Source organism: Quercus suber, unplaced genomic scaffold (assembly GCF_002906115.3).
Source record: "Quercus suber isolate HL8 unplaced genomic scaffold, Cork oak 2.0 scaffold_6, whole genome shotgun sequence".
In the NCBI taxonomy this organism is placed as follows: Eukaryota; Viridiplantae; Streptophyta; class Magnoliopsida; order Fagales; family Fagaceae; genus Quercus; species Quercus suber.
The window spans coordinates 2,413,768-2,433,438 of NW_027069472.1; the positions used below are offsets into that span (position 1 = coordinate 2,413,768).

General features: G+C 32.4%; 1 long non-coding RNA gene across 1 annotated transcript; it reads right to left on the reverse strand.

Moving 5' to 3' along the window:
* Positions 1-5,673: 5,673 nt before the first annotated feature.
* Positions 5,674-6,481, reverse strand: LOC136067759 (uncharacterized). The gene is made up of 2 exons (XR_010629178.1): positions 6,135-6,481; positions 5,674-5,854 (listed from the first exon to the last, which is right to left on the reverse strand). It is a non-coding gene; the product is annotated as an uncharacterized LOC136067759 (long non-coding RNA).
* Positions 6,482-19,671: the final 13,190 nt, after the last annotated feature.

Below are 19,671 nucleotides of genomic sequence, written 5' to 3' on the forward strand. Positions count from 1 at the left end.
GTTAAAGGCTCATTTTTTATAAAATTATATATATATTTTTTAAAAGTTGTACATTTTTTTATTAGTAATGTTAAGGATATTACAAATTTTACTATTGGCTTACAAATTACCATGTTATTAATCACAAAAAAAGTGATATAAATCTTAATTAGTTAAATTGATGAAATTTATCAATAAGAGACAATATCACATTATATTTTGAACATTTTATAGTGCTTTTAATTAGCACATTTTTCTTTTTCATTTCTATTAAGACTCTCAAAGTACGAGACCAATAGAACCTTAACTCAATTGAAGCCCTAAAATATTTCAAAAAGATGTGCAAATGTGTTAAATTATCAATTATAGATTAATCTCTCATAATAGTTTGAGACTTTGATTTTTGTAAAATAATATCCTACAAAGCAACACACCAAATAATATCTATCTCTCTCTCTCTTAAAATCAAAATATAAAATTAAAAATTAGATTACAACTTTATTTAACTATGCATCGTCTTATATCCAAAATAAAGTATCTTTTTCAATCGTAATAAATTTTTATTTCTTTTTATTAATATTTGTAGGTTCAACTACGATATTCAATTCTCTATATGAAATTAACATTAGTCTAGTTGGTATTATTTATGTATTTAATGTATCAAATTAACCTTAATTTGATTAGTATTAAATAATTTTGTTTAATTAATATTTACATATTAAAGACCCCGCATAAATTTTTCACCTTAGGCCCCAAATTATGTTGGGCCGCGCCTAGGTTCAATATATGTGTTGCATGTTGTTTTTGTCGTATATTGTACTATAAGCATATTAAAACATGTTGTTTTAAAAAGTTTTAATATACTACCATTCAAATTCTATAACAAAAGTTTCTCAACAACAATAACAATAAAACCTTAATCTCAAAATTTTTAAAATGGTTATAAATCCTCCACTGAATTTCAAAAATATTACAGTTAAAATTTTATAACGAAAGTTTTTATAAATTTAAATGAATTTTCATTATTTATGTTTACATCAACTATAATCTATTTTGTTTAAATAATAAAAAAGTTAAGTTTTTACATTTTGTTTCCTCCATGTGACTTAAGTATTATAAGATACATTAAAACATGATATAAAATACATTGATACATAATATGGAAGTCCTGATTTAGATTACAAGGAAAAAGAACGACCAAGATTTTTTTTTTTTTTTTTAATTTAATCAAGCAAGGGCATTGTCTTCTTTTCTTTTTTTCTTTTTTTGTAAGAAAAAACATGAAATTTCCCTACATTTCAAGAAAACCTAGATGCATTTAGTAAAGAAAATGATCTGAAAGATCTCCTTGGGTTATCTTCACAAGCCCTAGCCCACAACAAGACCTACCTACCTCATGTCCAATGAGCACTGACCAATCTAGTAGCAATATCTGAAGAAGAGGTGGAAATTAGTGGATTCATGATAATTATGGATTTGTTTGATACTGTTGTAGGAAGTAGATTTTTTTTCTTTTTTTCTTTTTTTGAGAAACATAGGAAGTAGAGTTTTAGTTGTAAAGTTCCTTCCATTAAAAGTTTTAACTTAAGGTCCGTTTGGATAGAACTTATTTTGCTAAAACTGAAAACTGAAAACTAAAAACACTATAGCAAAATAATTTTTAAATGTCTGAATAGTGCCGTGGGACCCATTTTTAATGAAAAAGTTGCTGAAAAGTGAAGTTTGTGGATTTCGTGAACAATGCATGGAACTCACTGATGTGGCTGAAAATGAATTGAAAAGTCAAATAGTGCGGCTGAAATAAAAAATAAAAAAATAAAAAAAAAATTCTGAAAACGCAAACTTCAGACGTGAACATGGATCCAAACCTCACCTTAAAAGAGTTTTGGCGTTTGTAGTGTTTGGTAAATTATAATGATAAAATGCTTTAAAATGGTTGTCTTTATTTGATAATCAAAATTGCTACAGAGTTTTTAAATGTAAGACATGACAAAAGGGGACATAATAAAAGTGCTTTGTATTTTCATTCTTGAATTCAATTAGTGGTTATTCTTTTTTTCGTTTTTTTTGGTAATTTATAAGGTTAGTCTTTGTCCTGTACATCATTTGTCAATTTTGTTCTTAACCTTTCAATTGTATTAATTTGGTCTCTAACCTTTTAGTATTGTATCAATTTAGCCTTTGCCGTTATTTATTGGATAAAAAAAGTTAATGTGTCAAACAGAATAATAAAAAATTAATTTTCATACCATATCAACTACCAACTACACTACTATGTCAAATTTAGGTGGTATTTGGTACTATTGTTTATATATTTTCACACATTTTTTTACTCATACGTATTTCCACAAAACAACAATACTATTACTAAAAATCTCTTACAGAACAGTTCTTAAAAAAAAAAAAAAAAAATTATGTTGGCACGAGTTCAAAGTTAAAATTTTATAATTTCTCAAGAAGAAGGCCCACAAAAATTCCCTCCAATTTCAAAATTTTCATAGTCCAATTCCACCGAGACTATGGCAGTGACAACGATTACGACTAGCATGAACTTCAAGAACTAAACAGAGATGTTAACGGTGGATATACAAGGAGCAGACACAACCTAGGTGATACTTGATACAAATCCCAGATTCAAAAAACCGTCCCCAAATCCAAAAAAATAAATAAGAACGTAACCATGTGATACTTCAAACTAATTAACCAACAATTGACATCCAAATTTATAGTCTATTTAAGAAAAATGTACAAAAAGACTCTAATTTTCTCATTTCTTCAAAACCCATCAACCAAAACACATAAAGATTAAAACTTTAACTAAGTCGCCGATACTCTACTAAACCATTGATTTATGGCCTATATCAGAAACTGGAGTGCCGTTGCTGTAATCTTCTAATTTAGAAGAGCTAATTCTGGAAATATCACTTTCTTCTTATTTCTTTGCAACTACAGATAGCTTTCTCACTTATCACAATTTAAAGTTAAAAAAAAAGAAGGAACATTTTAGTGTGGAAAGTAGATAGATAGGAATACTAGAACCTGAAACATGTTGTATATTTGATATCTTGACCATGATATATATATATATATATATATTTCTGATATGTATGCCCAGCTTTTGTGAAACAAAGAGTTAAAAAACTCATTAGGATATTGAAACTGATCTGTATCTCTTTGAATTTGGCATTGGTGCAGGGATGTGATGCTACTGTTCTGTTGGGTTTGCTGAAGGAATTGATTCCAATAAACTGTCTCATTCTAATAGTCTACACTATGGTTTTTAATCTATCTCTTCCTTTGTCTTTTCTTAGTTTAAGTCCCGGTTTGTGTTATTATGAAATTATGAGTTCTGTTTGTTCAATTTGTTCGTTCAATATTCTTTTTTCATGATTAGGCTAGACTAGTGATGGATTTTTAAGAAAATGCTCTTGATTCAGTTGGTGACAATGATAAAAGTGAAAATCATGAGAATTTAATTTTGGAGGAATACTTTGAAATTAAACTTGGACTTCAAGTGAGTTCCAAAGAAGAAGCATATAATCTTTATAATAAATATGCTTTAAACAAGGGATTTAGCATTTGAAAAGGAGTTACACGAAATGCTGCTGGTGTTATTGCTTATTAGGCAATGAGAATTTATGTTCGAAACAAGGTTATAAAGAGTTTGAACTTTGAAGACTCTTTTGGTTCTAAAATGTATAATAAATTAGATGCAAAAGTATAATAACTTTGCTTGTTAAGTTTATTTGTTACTATTTCCTCTTTTCTTTTAAGGATATGTTCAATCATCGTTCATTTCCTTGGAGATGTCTATTGCTTATCTCATATTTAACTCTACATGAATGCATCAATAAATTCAAGTGAAAAAAAGCAACTACTTCACAGGCTCCTCAAGCTTGTTCTATGAGACATGGTATGTCAATACTACTATTTTAATCATTCTATTTCTTAGCTTTAACCATTCTTTCCTCTTTTTCTTAGGAGATTTTCAATCATCATTCTTTCCCCTGGAGATTTCTATTGCTATCCAGTTTTCCCATGTTTAGTTATACAAGAATCCTTCAAGAAAGTACCTTAATGTCACCAAGGTACGTTCTGTCACTTTAAACTTTTTACATTAGGTAGAAAAAAACATGACCTATATAACATGTGCATTTTTTTTCCTTCCCCGGACCCTACAACAAGTTGATGAAGTATGATGGAGAACTTTTTTGGACAATTTTCTGATAGCAAACTACACAGTCGGATCCACAACTAGTGGACAAGATTTTTGGACGTGTTTGACTGAGTCTTCTTTTAGATAGGATGTCTAACAATTTGAACAATTGATAACACAACTTGAATCAATTCTTTTGGATACTAATTGTAACTAATGAAGCTCAACAAACATGTCAGATTCAATATTTGTATTTTTAGTGGTAAAATTCATTAACGCAGATGCTGATAATTATTAGTGGGTGAATACAAGTCTTACCATTTGGACAATTTTCAAATAGTCTTGGAGATGTTTTTTGTGTTTTCATTTTCTGTTATTTAATTTCAACCTCTTACAAAGGACTTATTTTGTTCAATATAGGCAAAATATAACCATTTTGAGATGAACTAAATACATTGATCTGCTCTCTAATCTGTGCTGGCAACGTGTTTAGCACAATCAATTTTCTTCTCTTTTTTTTTTTTTCTCAAATCCTACAATTATGATCAATTTGCAAAGCAATTTAATACATCAATTTTGAAATTGAGCTTTATGGGTAAACTTATATGCAATCATAAAATTCTGCTCAAAATTATATTACCATCTTTACTTTAGATTTCTTTCCCCTCTTGTTAGGGTAAAATCCACCTCTTTATAAGTTTATATAATGTAGACAACTCAGACATGCTTTACTGTATCCTAATTGGCTTAAAGATAATATTTGCAAATTGGCAATTACAAGTATAGAAGCTATTTTAAAGAGAATACACGCATCATCTTAGCTAACATAAATTTTCTGATCCTTGACTACAAATGTTCCATCATTAAAAATACAATTTATGTTTCTTGACTTCAAAGTTAAGACACTTGATTCTTGTATCCTCTGCATATGGTATCAAGAATCCCTAGATGTTGGGCATATATTAAATATTTGTAAACTTTTGGGCATATATTAAATATTTGTAAACTTTAGTCTTGTTGATAACCAAAAAAAAAAAAAAAACTTTAGTCTTGTATCCTCTGCGCGCGCGCATAAAAAAAAATAAAATAAAATAAAAAATAAAAAACCAGAGTCGTTGTCCATCATACTTCATAATCTCTTGGTTGAGTCCTAAAAAAACATGATGCTAGGGATTTTTTTTTTTTTTTTTTAAATTTCTTCTATTAAACGTTTAAAAATATAGAATTTAACATTATAGTACTTTCCTAAAGCATTCTTGTAAAGCCAAACACGGGATAATCTATTGAAAGATTACAAGCTTCCTCTTTAGAATTCACTTGCAGCCCATTTTTAATTTCATTGCATCCACCCAATACTACATTCTCGAAATTTTCTATTTTACCATTGTCCACTTCTGCATCAACAACCTTTTTGAGAAAAATCCATTAGTAGTCTAACCTAATAATAAAAAAAATTGAATGAACAACTTAAAAATAGGTACAAAGAGAAAAATATATTGAATACTTATACCTTAGAGGAAACCTTTAGGAAGACACTATTTGACATAATCAATTCCTTTAACAACCTACCACAAACTTGGGGAAAAAAATCATTACAAGGAAAGAACCAAAGTCTGAAAATTCCAACGGTGATCAAGAAAACTAATATGCAATTTGAGCAATTTTAATTATTGGAATCAATTACTTCAGCAAACCCTATAGAATAGAAGTGTCACATCCCTGCACCAATGCCAAATTCAAATAGATACAGATCAGTTTCAATATCCTAATGAGTTTTTCAACTCTTTGTTTCACAAAAGCTGGACATATATATCAGAAATAAAAATATATATCTTGTTCAAGATATCAAATATACTTTCCACACTAAAATGTTCCCTTTTTTTTAGAATTTTAAATTGTGATAAGTGAAAAAGCTATCTGTAGTTGTAAAGAAATAAGAAGAAAATGAAAAAAGATGTGAAGAAGTTCTAAAAAAGAAACAGATAGAAAGGAAAATTACCCATTTGCGTCGTTGGGTGTCGGAATCAGTGAGTGAAAGTGGGGCGGGTTCTCCAAACCGACGGTGATGCAAGAAAAAAGAGCAAAGATGATTTTCAGGGGATATAAAGGCCAGTCTGGTTGGACCGGTGATGCTCAGCAGTGACTAAGAGAACTCGCGTCGTAGGTGGGGGAAGAGTAGTGCGGCGACAAGAAAATGTTGGCAATTGTGGATGGAAGGAAGTTTGGGTATGAGAGAGAGAGAGAGAGAGAGAGAGTAATGGTTGATTTTGGGAATTAGCTTTGAAAGAGAAGAAGGACAGAGTAGCGCCAGGGTTTCAAAAATTTTCAGGGTTTGATTTTGGGAATTTAATTTGAATGAGGAAGGACTGTAGAGACAGAGAGTAATAAGTGGCGCGTTCTGAAATTTTTTCAGGGGCCAGATTGTCTTTTTCATTTTGAGTTAGTGGAGTAAATTGTTCTAGCTATTTTTGGACAGATGTCAATCATTTATTGGGCTGACATGAAACACTATATCTGAAGTTGACTTAGTATTACCAAAACATGGTATACTTTCTCATGAGGATGAGGTAAATAGAGATGTAGTGATCTGACAAGAGAGAGAGTTTAGGGATTTTAGAATTTTTCTCCAAATGAACTTACGTGGGAACATCAAATTTGGTTTTTTTATTTATTTATTAATTCTTAATTCTTAATTTGACATGGTGGTACAGTTGATAGTTGATATGACAAGAAAAATCATTTTCTATTATTTTATTTGACACATCAAATTTTTCCATCCAAGGCAAGGATCAAATTAACATGATACTGAAAGGTTAAAAACCAAATTGACACAATTAAAATGTTATGAACTAAATTAAAAATTGATGTAGAAGATAGGGCCTAATTATATAATTTATCCCCTTTTTTTTATTGTTATAGTTAGTGCTCTCTCTCTCTCTCTCTCTCTCTCTCTCTCTCTCTCTCTCTCTCTCTCTCTCTCTCTCTCTCTCTCTCTCTAGGCATTGAGTTTCATTTAAAAAAAAAAAAAAAAGCAATTGACATTTGTATCAATTCATTATTTCAATTAAAAGCTGAAAATAATGCACTAAAAAATGTTTAATGCTTAAATTCGAAATTCCAATTTTAGCTTATCTTTGAGTTTTAAAAAAAGCTTCTAGCAAAACTATCAAATATGTGACAATTTTTGCTAAAGAATCTAAAGGTAGTGTTTGGTTAGGATGAAAACCAATTAGATGAAAAATATGAAGAAAAAAGCAGGGAGAAAGTAGCATTTCCCCTTGTTTGGTAAAGATAAAAAATAGAGGAAACAATAGGTGGTTCTAAGGTATTTTTTGTCGATCCCACCAAAACTCAATCTCTCCAATTTGAGGAAAAAATCAAAGAGAAAATGGGGCTTTGAAGTAAAGCCCTTCTAATAATGTTAGCCACCAACCACTCTTTTGTTTTTTTCTTCTTATTTGGTCTTCTTAAAAGGGTAGAAGAGTAAATTTATAAATATATATATATATATTTTCATGATCACTTTTTTTTTCTCAATAAAAAAAGAAAAATTTATATTAATTTTCTATCATTTCACTTCTCCTAACCAAACAAATGTTATGGAAAATTGAAATCTTTTCTATTCTTCTAACATTTTCCATCATTTTTCCTTTTATCCTCTCAACCATACAAAGACTAACCAAACAATAACATAATTGTCCCATTTTTTTGTTGATTTTTATTTTTCTTTTGAGCTTTGTTAGAATCATCTACTACCGTCGGAACCCCTCCCCTCCCCTACAACGCGAGGTATTTGTTGATCTTTAAGACTAATTCCTTCACTCTTATTTTTAATTTCACCTCAAGTATCCTTGCTGAGACTAATTTCCTTATGCTGGACCCTGAAACATAGGCCAACCTCTTCTAAGAAAGTTAATTCGAATGTGCTGGCTAGAATGAAAGCTAGGCAGGCAAAGAAGCTAAGAGTGTATCTAGTATGGCGGAATTTTCTAGTTCATAATTTGTGGGCATTAATCAAGGATTGTAACCTTGATGTAGTATTTTTAATGGAATTAAAGTTATATTTTGAGGGATAAAAAGCAATAGTTGATCAGATAGGTTTCAACAATTCAATAATTGTTCCAGCCAATGGTTTGGCTGTGTGTTTGTTTGGGAAAGTAAGAATTTTATCAATGTAAATCGTGATTTCCAAGCCCCGATCAACCATGGATGTTCACATTTATGTTTGGGCCTCACTCAAAATCTTTTCTAGGAGTCTTGGTCCAAATTGCAGGGGCTTTCTCTAGGCCATGGCTCTGCCCAGGTAAATTTAATAATAGGACCCTCTAATAACTACAAAGAAGCAAAATAACCAGGCTTATATAATCAAGATTCAAGAATACAATCAAGAATGGGCCTACGAAAATGAAGTATACTCAACTATTTTCCAATTCTATATATATATATATATGCTGAACATGCTAAGCATGTGCTTTGGTTATAAAATTTTCTAAAACAAAATCAAGAATGTGAGCAGAGTTGAATACTTAATAGAAATGAAAATGGTAAACGCAAGCAGAAATAAATATAAAACAAAAACAAAAAAGAAGAGGAAGAAGAAAAAGAAAAATAATAAAGCAAGAGGAATGGTGATTATCGACATTTTGGGAATGTTTTACTCTTATGAAGCCAACCTTTTTTTCTTTTTTTTCGTTTTTTTTTTTTTTTTTTTTTTTTTGGGTTTTAAAGATGCAATAGGATTTGAATTTATAGAATCAATTCTATGGTGATTATTCTTCTTTATCTTTTGATGAGTATGATGATTGTTCTATATCATACTTTATTAGTTAAACTAACTAGAATTTTGGTTTATAATTTTATCTAAGAGTTTATATATTAAAAAATAGTCTTCCAACTTTTGATGATACTATTCTACTTCCTGCTCATGAGGGTCTTGAAAATCTCATGGAATGGTACTAAAATAGGTTTGATTTTGAAAGTTATATGACAGAACTGACTATGTAAAAGGGTAGCAATTTAACATAGATATTCCCTATGCTTTGATGACTCAAAAAAATGTTCTCTAATTAGATTACTTGACGGATTTTCTCTCTTTGTTGGCTCTGCTTAAAATGCTAAAATGTTGTTGATGCTGACTGCTTAAATTGCTTCTGGTTAAGGGTATCTGACATTTGAGAGAGCATTTAGATTTAGGCCTATTACTTTTTAAATCTTTAGATATTTGTAGTTTAGAAAAGACTAAAAGAGCTTGCTTCCCAATGATGATGAACAATAATGAGAATGGTCAATGTAACCTAGACGTGCCATCTTCGTTGACAGTATTTTTTTTTTTTTTTTTTTTTTTTGCATAAAAGGGAAATTTTATGGAAGGGAAATAAACTTACAGACACAAATTAAACAACAAAACAAGAGTGACTAGACCCTTGATTTAAGGTACATACCAAACTGAAAAGAAATAAACGCATAACAAAAAACAAACAAAGCTAAACAACACAGGCTGGTGTTAATACTGTATTTTGTCTGCTCTCAAATTGCATGCCGGACCCCCAAAAATCCAAAAATACTATTTTCTCTCTACAGGGCCATGAGGACATCTAGAACAACTTGGCATAACCCGTTTGGGCACAGGAGCATCCAAAAACCAAAATGCCTTTTTTTCGCTAAAATGACTAAAACACCCCTGGTCAGCCCTAGGTTTAACCGAAGGACAAACGAGGTCCAAAATTCCACAAAACAACATTTTTCACAATTTTACATCAAACCCGAGCTTCTCAGAGATTTTTAAACAATTTTGACCAAGTTTGACCCGAAGTCGATTTTGGGTGGGTCCAAAAACCCTAATTTTGATCCGGACGTTGGAATGGGTTGAAACCAACATCATTAAGAAGATTATAAAATTCTCATTCTAACGACTATTCATGGGTCGAAATCGGAGTTAACACGGTTGAGATATCGAGAAAACTGTGAAAATTGTGAAAACCACGTCTGCTAACATCCCAGAGCCATAACTTTTGATCTGACCGTTGGATTTTTTAGTTCCATACCTTTTTAGAAACTGAAAATGAAGATCTATCCAAGGGTGTCAAGATTAGCCTGATTAGAGGAGGTTTGAGGCCGGCGGTGCTTGAAGAGCCGCTGCCTCAATTTTCGCACCTGGGGCTATAAATAGCCCCAGACACGCCCCAGATAGAGAGGATACACATTTTTTTCAGAAATGTTGCTTTTGCACTCAATCTTCCTTTCCTTGGTTCTAAACTTTGGATTTGGGGTTTAGGGGTGTAAATATAGCTTTTTAGCTATCATCCACACCCCTAACCTTCTAAATCTTTTTCCTAGCATGTTCTTGTTCTTTTTGCCATGATAATATGCTTTGTTGCTTTCTTTGACGTGTTTCTTACTTTATCTTGTTTCTAGCATGTTTTTAGCTTAGATCCATGTTCTCTTATGCTTGCTCACACGCTTATATGTTTAGATCTACATGCTTAGAGTTTTATACCATGTTTCCTTTGTTTGTTCCTCTTTTTGCTTTGTTTTGATGTTAGGGTTATGTGCTCGTGTGCTTGATACCATGTCTATGGTTATGCTCTGCTCGAATCTATGTGCTCGTATGCTTTTTGTCATGTTTAATGCTTAGATCTGCATTTGTACATGCTTATATGCTTGGATTCATGTTCTTCAATGTTTATGCGCTAGCTTTCACATGTTCACACACGCGTTGCCATGCCTATGCCCAAATCTACATTTTTACATGCTTGCGTGCTCAGATCTAGGTTTTCACATGCTTATATGTCTGGATCTATGTTCCTACATGCTCGTGTGTTTAGATCTGTGCTCTGCTTGCTTTATGCCATCTTCCATGTGCTTGTGTGCTCTGTGCCATGTTTATGTGCTTAGACTTAGGCAATGTTTGTCTTGCCATGTGCTATTGTAGCCCTTTTGTCACTTTACCTTTCTTTCTTGTGTTTTGGCCATGTGGTTAGGATCTGATCTAAACCCTGTGGTTTTTGTCATCATCCATATACCTTGGCCCATATCAAAGGGTTTGGATCACCTGTTTGCAAGTCTATGCTTGCTTGCTTCTATGCTTTATCTTTCATGCTAGCCTTTCCAATTCTAGGCTTTGCTATGCTTGACGCCCTTAGCGGGTTGTGGTTGTGTAGTTACATCTGACACTCATGAGGCCTTGTCTGGATGTAACCACTTGAGAGGCACCTCCGTGATGCTGGTTGCTTTGCTATGCTTGACGCCCTTAGCGGGTTGTGGTTGTGTAGTTACATCTGACACCCATGAGGCCTTGTCTGGATGTAACCACTTGGGAGGCACCTCCGTGATGCTGGTTGCTTTGTGCATACCTCTCCCTTTTTCGCTCCGTGTGATGATATGCTTACCATGCTTGTTTGCGCCACCCATTGGCTTTCTATGCATCTTTACACGCTTGCTTACATGTTCATGCATGAGTCTTGTTTGCTAGTGTGTCGTCCATGCTTCAACACAATGAAGTCATGGACATTCAATCCAAACCTACATTTTTCCCTCGCGGACACCCCCTTTTGTGTGTTTTCCTTGCTTGTTTGCCCGTTTTGTTTATTGGTTAGCTTTCTTGCTTTTGTCACATGCTGTGCTTGTCATATCTATCTTACTTGTTTGATTTGCGACCTTATGGTTTTATCTACACTTTTTCCTTCCATTGCTTGTCTGTTGGTTTTCTTGTCTCTGCCTTTGCATGTGCACATATAGGGCGAGGACGCATGGAGCTAGGGCATGATCTCCTAGGCGCAAGCAAAAAGGGCAAGGACGTGAGCAACTGGTTGAGCTAAGCAACTACAATTAGTAGGTTTAGGAGTTTAGCCTTTTCCCTTTGATTATGTACTCTTTAAACCCCCTCATTCCTCCTCCCTTTCTCCTTTAGATGGTTTGTATTAGGTATATCATGCTTTGTACCATTCGTCCTCATCTCTAGAGTACGGCAACCCCTGTTTATTTTCCTACACCTATATTTTGGACCACATTCTAGGGATGTAGGCATTTACTTTCTTGCTCTGTGTGCTAGCATTGTGCATGATGCATGTATATATCCTTGCTTGCCCCTTTCCGGTGTGACTATCGCGATCTATGTCACTTCAGGCTAATCTCCAAAAATTAAGGTTTTATCAAAACAAAAGACCGTCCTTAGGACAGGCATTGTGGGGTGCCTAACACCTTTCCCACACGTAACCAAACTTCCGGACCTAAGAATCAAGATTTTTTGCCACCCACATTAGATTAGGAAAAATGAAATTTTTCTTAACCTAGGATTGGTAATAAAATCAACTAAAAATAGGTGACCAATCACACCTTAGAAAAACTCAAAGTTTGGCTAGGAGCCACCTGCAATCGAGAATCAAATTAGCAAATTTAGGTGGATAATCCATATCATTGTTAATCCATTTAGAGGCTAGAAGAGAGTTAGTCTGTAGATTAATAAATCTATGATTTCGATTCCAAGCTAGTTTCAAAGCTTCACAGATTGCCCATACTTCAGCTATTGTGTTATTCGTTTTTCCTAAGTGTAGCGAGAAGGCCTATAGCTAATTACCCTCAGTATTTTTAGCTATCCCACCTACTCTAGATTCTCCTGAATTACCTTGAGAGCTTCCATCAATGTTGATAGTAACAGAAGGGTGTGTAGCAGGTGTCCATGATTTACGAATGTTAGTGGGATGCTAAAAAGAAGGTGAAGGTATAGAACTTAAGAAGAATTATGTGGCATGATCAATGGCTTTTTGTTGTATCATTTGTAAGGGTATGTTTTGGTTTTTAAAAATAAGAGAATTTTGACCTAACCAAATGGACCATAGATTAAAAGCAAACACAATATTCCAAGGAAGATAATTAGAAGTGGTAATAGTAGTAGCAGTACAATTCAATTTACACCAGGTATGTAAGTTTTTTATACGAACAATGTGAGGGAAATGTAAGCCAAATCTGTCTAGCAAAAAAACAATCCTACAAGAGATGGATTGGAGTTTCCAATTCGTTGCAACACAAATAGGATAGTTGAGTGATGGTTGAAAAGGCGAATTGTAGGAAAAACACATGGAAAATACAATTTTGTATCTCATACAAAACGTACGCAATGGAAAATTAACAAATCTGCTTAATTCGCAATTGATAACATATTCTATGTAAATTTCAGAGTTTAAGAATAAGAAAGCATACCTTGGTGCGGTGAAATTCAAAACCAAATATTAGAAGTATTTGTGAACACTTTTAATCTCCACTCTAATTTCACTCATGCCCAAGAAGTGTGGTCTCTCAATCAGTTTACACGTATATGTTCAAGGGAGAATAAGAGAGTTTCTTGCACTCACATACATGCCATTTTCATACATTACAATGCATTACTAAATTCTGTATGTTTCTCTCTTTATATATAATAGATTATCTTATTGGGCTAGTTTTTTGGGCTATTCTAATTGGGTTTTAGTATGTGGCTTGGAGTTAGACCAAAATGAACAAATAAGACACTAGCTTCAATATGTTTTGGGCCTTTCTGTCAATTCTTCACAAGCCCAAAATTACCATTAATTATATTTAATATCACTATATAAATATAATTACACTCTAGACCTTATTAATAAATTATATCCCAAATCTTTATTATATATTCAGCCTCTTCATTAAAATATTTGTAATAATACAAAGTTATGAATGTTGACTGCCACTTTGAAGATTATTACATCTTAATCCTTGAGTACTCAGTTTAATTCTTTAAGTTATTCATTATATATTTATAAAATTCAATTTCATAAATATATACTTTAGTAACTCCTTACTAAAGTGGTTACGCCTAACACTCTGAATAATCAAACCCATTAAATTTATCTCAAAACAATATTTTATATCTTCGTTAAGAGATTATGAATTTTATCTTGAGAATATATGTTTCTTCAACATTAAATGTGGTTGCCCAATATACTGAGGTTTTGATTGTGACTTTAGATCTCACTCCTGATATATCAAAGCAACCTACAGTTCATGATCAAGTTCATTATTCTCTCAAGATTGAGAGTTGATATAAATAGAACTCGTAGGATTTATTATTCATTTGACAATCATTAGTAGAATAATAACTCTCATAGCGGTTCAGTTAAATATGTCTTAACACTTAAAATATATCAACATATCAACTAGAAGTCTCCACTTCCATGATCAAGACAAATCATTTTAGTTGATATGTTATAGTTTTCGCAGATGAAATGCCCAATTTCATCACCAACTACAAACTAAAATTCTAAGTTTATAAATAACTTGTGATTTATATCTTCTGTGACTAAATTACATAAATCACATACTATGCATTTCATGAACTATATGATAATGTTCAAATATTTATGTTATAGTTATTTTAGATAATAATAAAATAATTTTATTAATCACAACATAATATCATACATAATGTCATACATAGTATCATACAATAGGATTTAAAGGGCACATATTTTACCAATCTCTCACTTGCCATAAAGACTATTGTACACTAATCTAACTCTCATTCCCTCCAAATATGACTCAAAAGTCCTTTGGGGCAAGGTTTTGGTAAAGCAATTTGCTAGATTATTTGCATTATCAATCTTTGCTACTATTACATCTCCGTAAGCAACAATGTCTCGAATGATGTGGTACTTTCTTTCAATATTCTTTCCTTTCTTGTGATTTCTTGGATCCTTGAATTGTGCAACCGCTCCACTATTGTCACAAAACAATGTGATAGGAACTTACTCCATTCTTATAACACTAAGATCAGAAAGGAATTTCTTGAGCCAAACAGCTTCCTTTGTCGCTTCACAAGCAGCAACATATTCAGCTTCCATGGTGGAGTCGGCAATACAAGATTGCTTAACACTTCTCCAACTTATGGCTCCACCTCCCAAGATTAACGCACAACCTGAAATGGACTTTTTGAAATCAAGATCTGACTAAAAATCTAAATCTGTATAACCAATGCGAATCAAATCCTTACTATGGTAAACAACCATATAATCTCTCGTTCTCCTTAAATTCTTGAGAATATGATTTATAGTTTACAACTTACCAATGTTTAAGTCCTAGATTTAATTGATATCGGCTGACCATGCTAACTGAATAACAGATATTGGTCTAGTACAAAGCATGACATACATGAGACTTCTTACTGCAGAAACATAGAGAATTTGTCTCATCATATTTTCTTCCTCGAGAGTCTTAGGCCTTTGATCATCAAACAAAGGAAGTCTATGTCTGAAAGAGAGTAGTCCTCTTTTGGAATTTTATATGCTAAACCGTTTTAGAACCTTATCTATATACCCTGCTTGAGATAAGTCTAATATTCTATTCTTGCGATCTGGCCTAAGCTTGATCCCTAGGATATAGCTAGCTTCACCCAAGGCCTTCATATCAAATTGGCTTGACAACCATATCTTAACTGATAACATCACCCCTATATCATTTCCAATTAGTAGAATGTCATCAACATAAAGCATTAAGAAGATTACTATTTTATCTTGATATCTTTTGTACACATATAGTCCATCGAGATTTTGTTCAAAACCAAATGATTTGATTGGTTGATCAATCTGATGTTCCATAATCTGGATGTTTGCTTAAGTCCATAAATGGATCTTTTCAATTTGCATACCATATGCTCTTGGTTCTTTGCTACGAAACCTTCCAGTTGCATCATATAAATTTCTTTTTCAAGATTTCCATTAAGAAATGCAGTCTTGACATCCATTTGCCAAATCTCATAATCATAATGAGCAACAATGGAAAGAGAATTCTGATAGATTTAAGCATTGCTACTGGTGAAAAAGTTTCTACATAATCAATACCTTCTTTTTGTGTATACCCTTTCGCCACTAGCCTAACTTTAAAGGTTTCAACCTTTCCATTTATCCCTCTCTTCATCTTGTAAACTCATTTGCAACCAAGGTTTAATGCTGTTAGACATCTTTACAAGATCCTAAACTTGATTGGAATACATAGAATTCAATTCAGATTTCATAACTTTGACCTAATGATATGCATCCATATCTTTCATTGCCTTTCATAAGTGTAGGGATCCAATTTAGGCACTTCTAAAATAGCTTCAAAAGTTTCTCCTAGACCTATAAATCTTACAGGTGACCTTATAATCCTCTCATTACAACAAGACACCTGTCATCTTATGAGTAGAATCTTGTGGTATATCTAATACAGCGACATCATCCCTAGTTTCATCCATTGGTTGTTCAATCACAAGTTCATCTATTTCAACCAAGATAGCTTTACTTCTAGGATTAAAATTATTCACATAATCATCTTCCAAAAATTTGGCATTGGTGCTAACAAACACTTTGTTATTTTTATTATTATAGAATAAATAACCCTCAGTTTCCTTTGAATAGCCTAAAAACATGCATACTTCTATTTTTGCTTCCAACTTATCAGATTTCCCTTTCAACACATGTGCTGGACATCCCTAAATGTGGAGGTATTTCATACTAGGCTTATGCCCACTCCACAATTCCTTAGGTGTGTTGGGAACTAGTTTGATGGAACTAAATTTAAAATATACATTGCAGTTTTTAGTGCATATCTCCTAAAGAAAATTAGTAAAGGTGAATAACTCATCATAGACCTAACCATTTCTAAAAGAGTCATGTTCCTTCTTTTTGCTACACCATTTTGTTGAGGAGTTCCAGGTGCAATCAATTAGGATACAATCCCATTTTGAGTTAAGTAATCCTTGAAATCCCCAAGAAGGTATTCACCACCTTGATCAGATCGAATAGCCTTTATGCATTTACCCAATTGATTCTTAACTTTAGCCCTAAACTCTTTGAATTTTTCAAAGGCTTCGGACTTCCGTCTCATTAGGTACGCATAATCATATCTTGAGTAATCATCTGTAAAAGTGATGAAGTACTCATAACCAAAGGAGTCAATACCATACCGGAAGCCGTTTCGGTTTGGTCAAAAAAATGAAATATTTTGTTATCGGTCGATATCGATGTACCGTTTCAGAGTTACTGCAATTATATATATATATATATATAGACTTTTAAAAAATTCTATATAAATTAATACATCTAATTACATTTCAAAATTATACCTCTTTTGTTCAAATTATTTTAAGCCATTTCACAACTCAATAAAAAAATTAAAAAGCATAATAAGCCTTCTACATAGGAGTGGTCAAAAAGAAAAAGAATAGTAAACTATAAACGATTTTCTAAAAAATCAAAAATCAAAAATCAAAAAATAAAAAAGGTAAAAGAGTGGTAGATAAACCACATTGGTTTGTTCGTCCACTAGTAACTTTTGTAAAAAAAAGAAAAAAAAAAAAAAGAAGAAGCTTTTAATAAGAAGTAGAAAGTGGGTAGGTGTGAAACAGTGGAAGTCATCTTAAGTCTTGACCTCTTGTCCCTTGGGTTTCTCTGCTAACATTTTGTTTAGAAACTCAGACCAAAAATGCCAAAAGAAAGAGAGTGACAATGAGGAAGAGAAGAAAACTGAAGAAGCTACTATGGAATAAGCAGTGAGCTCAAGCCTCAAGATTTGACAATATCTCATCGGTGGATGAAGGTTCAACAATGGTGAAGAGGAGTTGTAAGTAGAAATTTTTTTTATGAAAACCCATTTTAGTTTGTACTTGTCCAAAATGAAGTTACCACGAAAAAGCATCGAAATCTGCTGAAATGGTCAAAACAAGCTGAAACACACCGATATTTAGGACGGTACGAATCAACCCAGTTTCTGTATCAGTCTAAGTACCGACATGAAAAATTCTGACTATGCCGGCCGGTACAGAATTAACTTCCTTGCTCATAACCCCCTTTTGCTTGGGTTGACATAGGACCGCATATATCCGTATGAACTAATTCTAGCAACTCTTGGGCTCTTCTACCTTTTGCATTAAAATGTCCTTTGGTCATTTTGGCCTCTAAACAAGATTCATAAACTGAAAATCCATCAAAGTCCAATGGCTTTAAGAGTCCATCTTTGATCAATCTTTGAATTCTATTTGAATTAATATAACCCAAACGCAAGTGCCAAAGATATGCATCATTAGTAGAAAGAAACTTTCTCTTTAATGATTTTACATGAGAATTATTATTTAATTCAGAATTGTATAATTCATGCTTATCAGGAGTTAAAATATAAAGACCATCAACAATATTGCCAGAACAGATAAACACTTTATCCTTTTTTATTACAACATTGTTTTTGAGGATAACATAATATCCATATCTACCTAAATAAGTTGCAGAAATTAAATTCCTATAAACATTAGGTACATACAAACAGTCTTTCAATATTAAAACTCTAGAACCAAAATATAAATTAAACACTCCAACAGCTACAACTGGAATTTTGCTCCCCTCAGCCAAAGTAAGAAACAGTTCCCCTTCATTCAGCTTTTTGGTTTCCTGGAACCCCAGTAAAGTATTGTAGATATGATTAGTACAACCTGAATCCACACACCAGAAATTCGTGGGATTTTGTACTAAACATATTTCAAAAATGAATGAACTTTTCATACCCTTATCACTAAACATCTTCAGACTTAGCATTATGTCTGAAGCTAGTTCTACATCCTGCATTTGATGTTGTAGAACATTTTAGATAGATGCTAGGATATAGCACTTGGGCATCTCATTAAATTTTTACCAATGATCATGTCACTATTTTTCCTCAAGAGGAGCATCTAATGATGGGAAGTTAGGACAAGGTTCATAAAGCATGAATTTGTGCTCTTCAACAGTGAGAACAATGTCCAAATTTCTTTTCTAGTCAACATAGTTGGATCCAGTCAGTTTTTTTTTTTATTATGAATTGCAACAAGTGAGCTAAAAGATGCCACGATTTAAATATGAAAATAACAAACATGAATGTAACAAGTACCGGACATTATCAATTTAGCATGTAAACATATAGCATGGAACCTTAATAAAACCGTACCATAAAATATGCAACGACAACTCAATCCATGTCTATAATTCCTTGGTAGTAAGTATATTATAAATATCATGATTGATTGAGAACTATTCTCATTATTAGTATTATCATGATAACTCTTATCAAACACTAATAATATGCTGTATGAATTTTAACCTCTAATTAAATAATGACATAGCTCCTTTGGGAGGTTAACATTATACTTAGTCTAGTATACAAAATAACAAACATGAATGTAACAAGTACCGGACATTATCAATTTAGCATGTAAACATATAGCATGGAACCTTAATAAAACCGTACCATAAAATATGCAACGACAACTCAATCCATGTCTATAATTCCTTGGTAGTAAGTATATTATAAATATCATGATTGATTGAGAACTATTCTCATTATTAGTATTATCATGATAACTCTTATCAAACACTAATAATATGCTGTATGAATTTTAACCTCTAATTAAATAATGACATAGCTCCTTTGGGAGGTTAACATTATACTTAGTCTAGTATACAATATTATCTAGAATCATGTGTAACCATATTTCATTTCCCTTATAGTGTTTAAAATTGTAG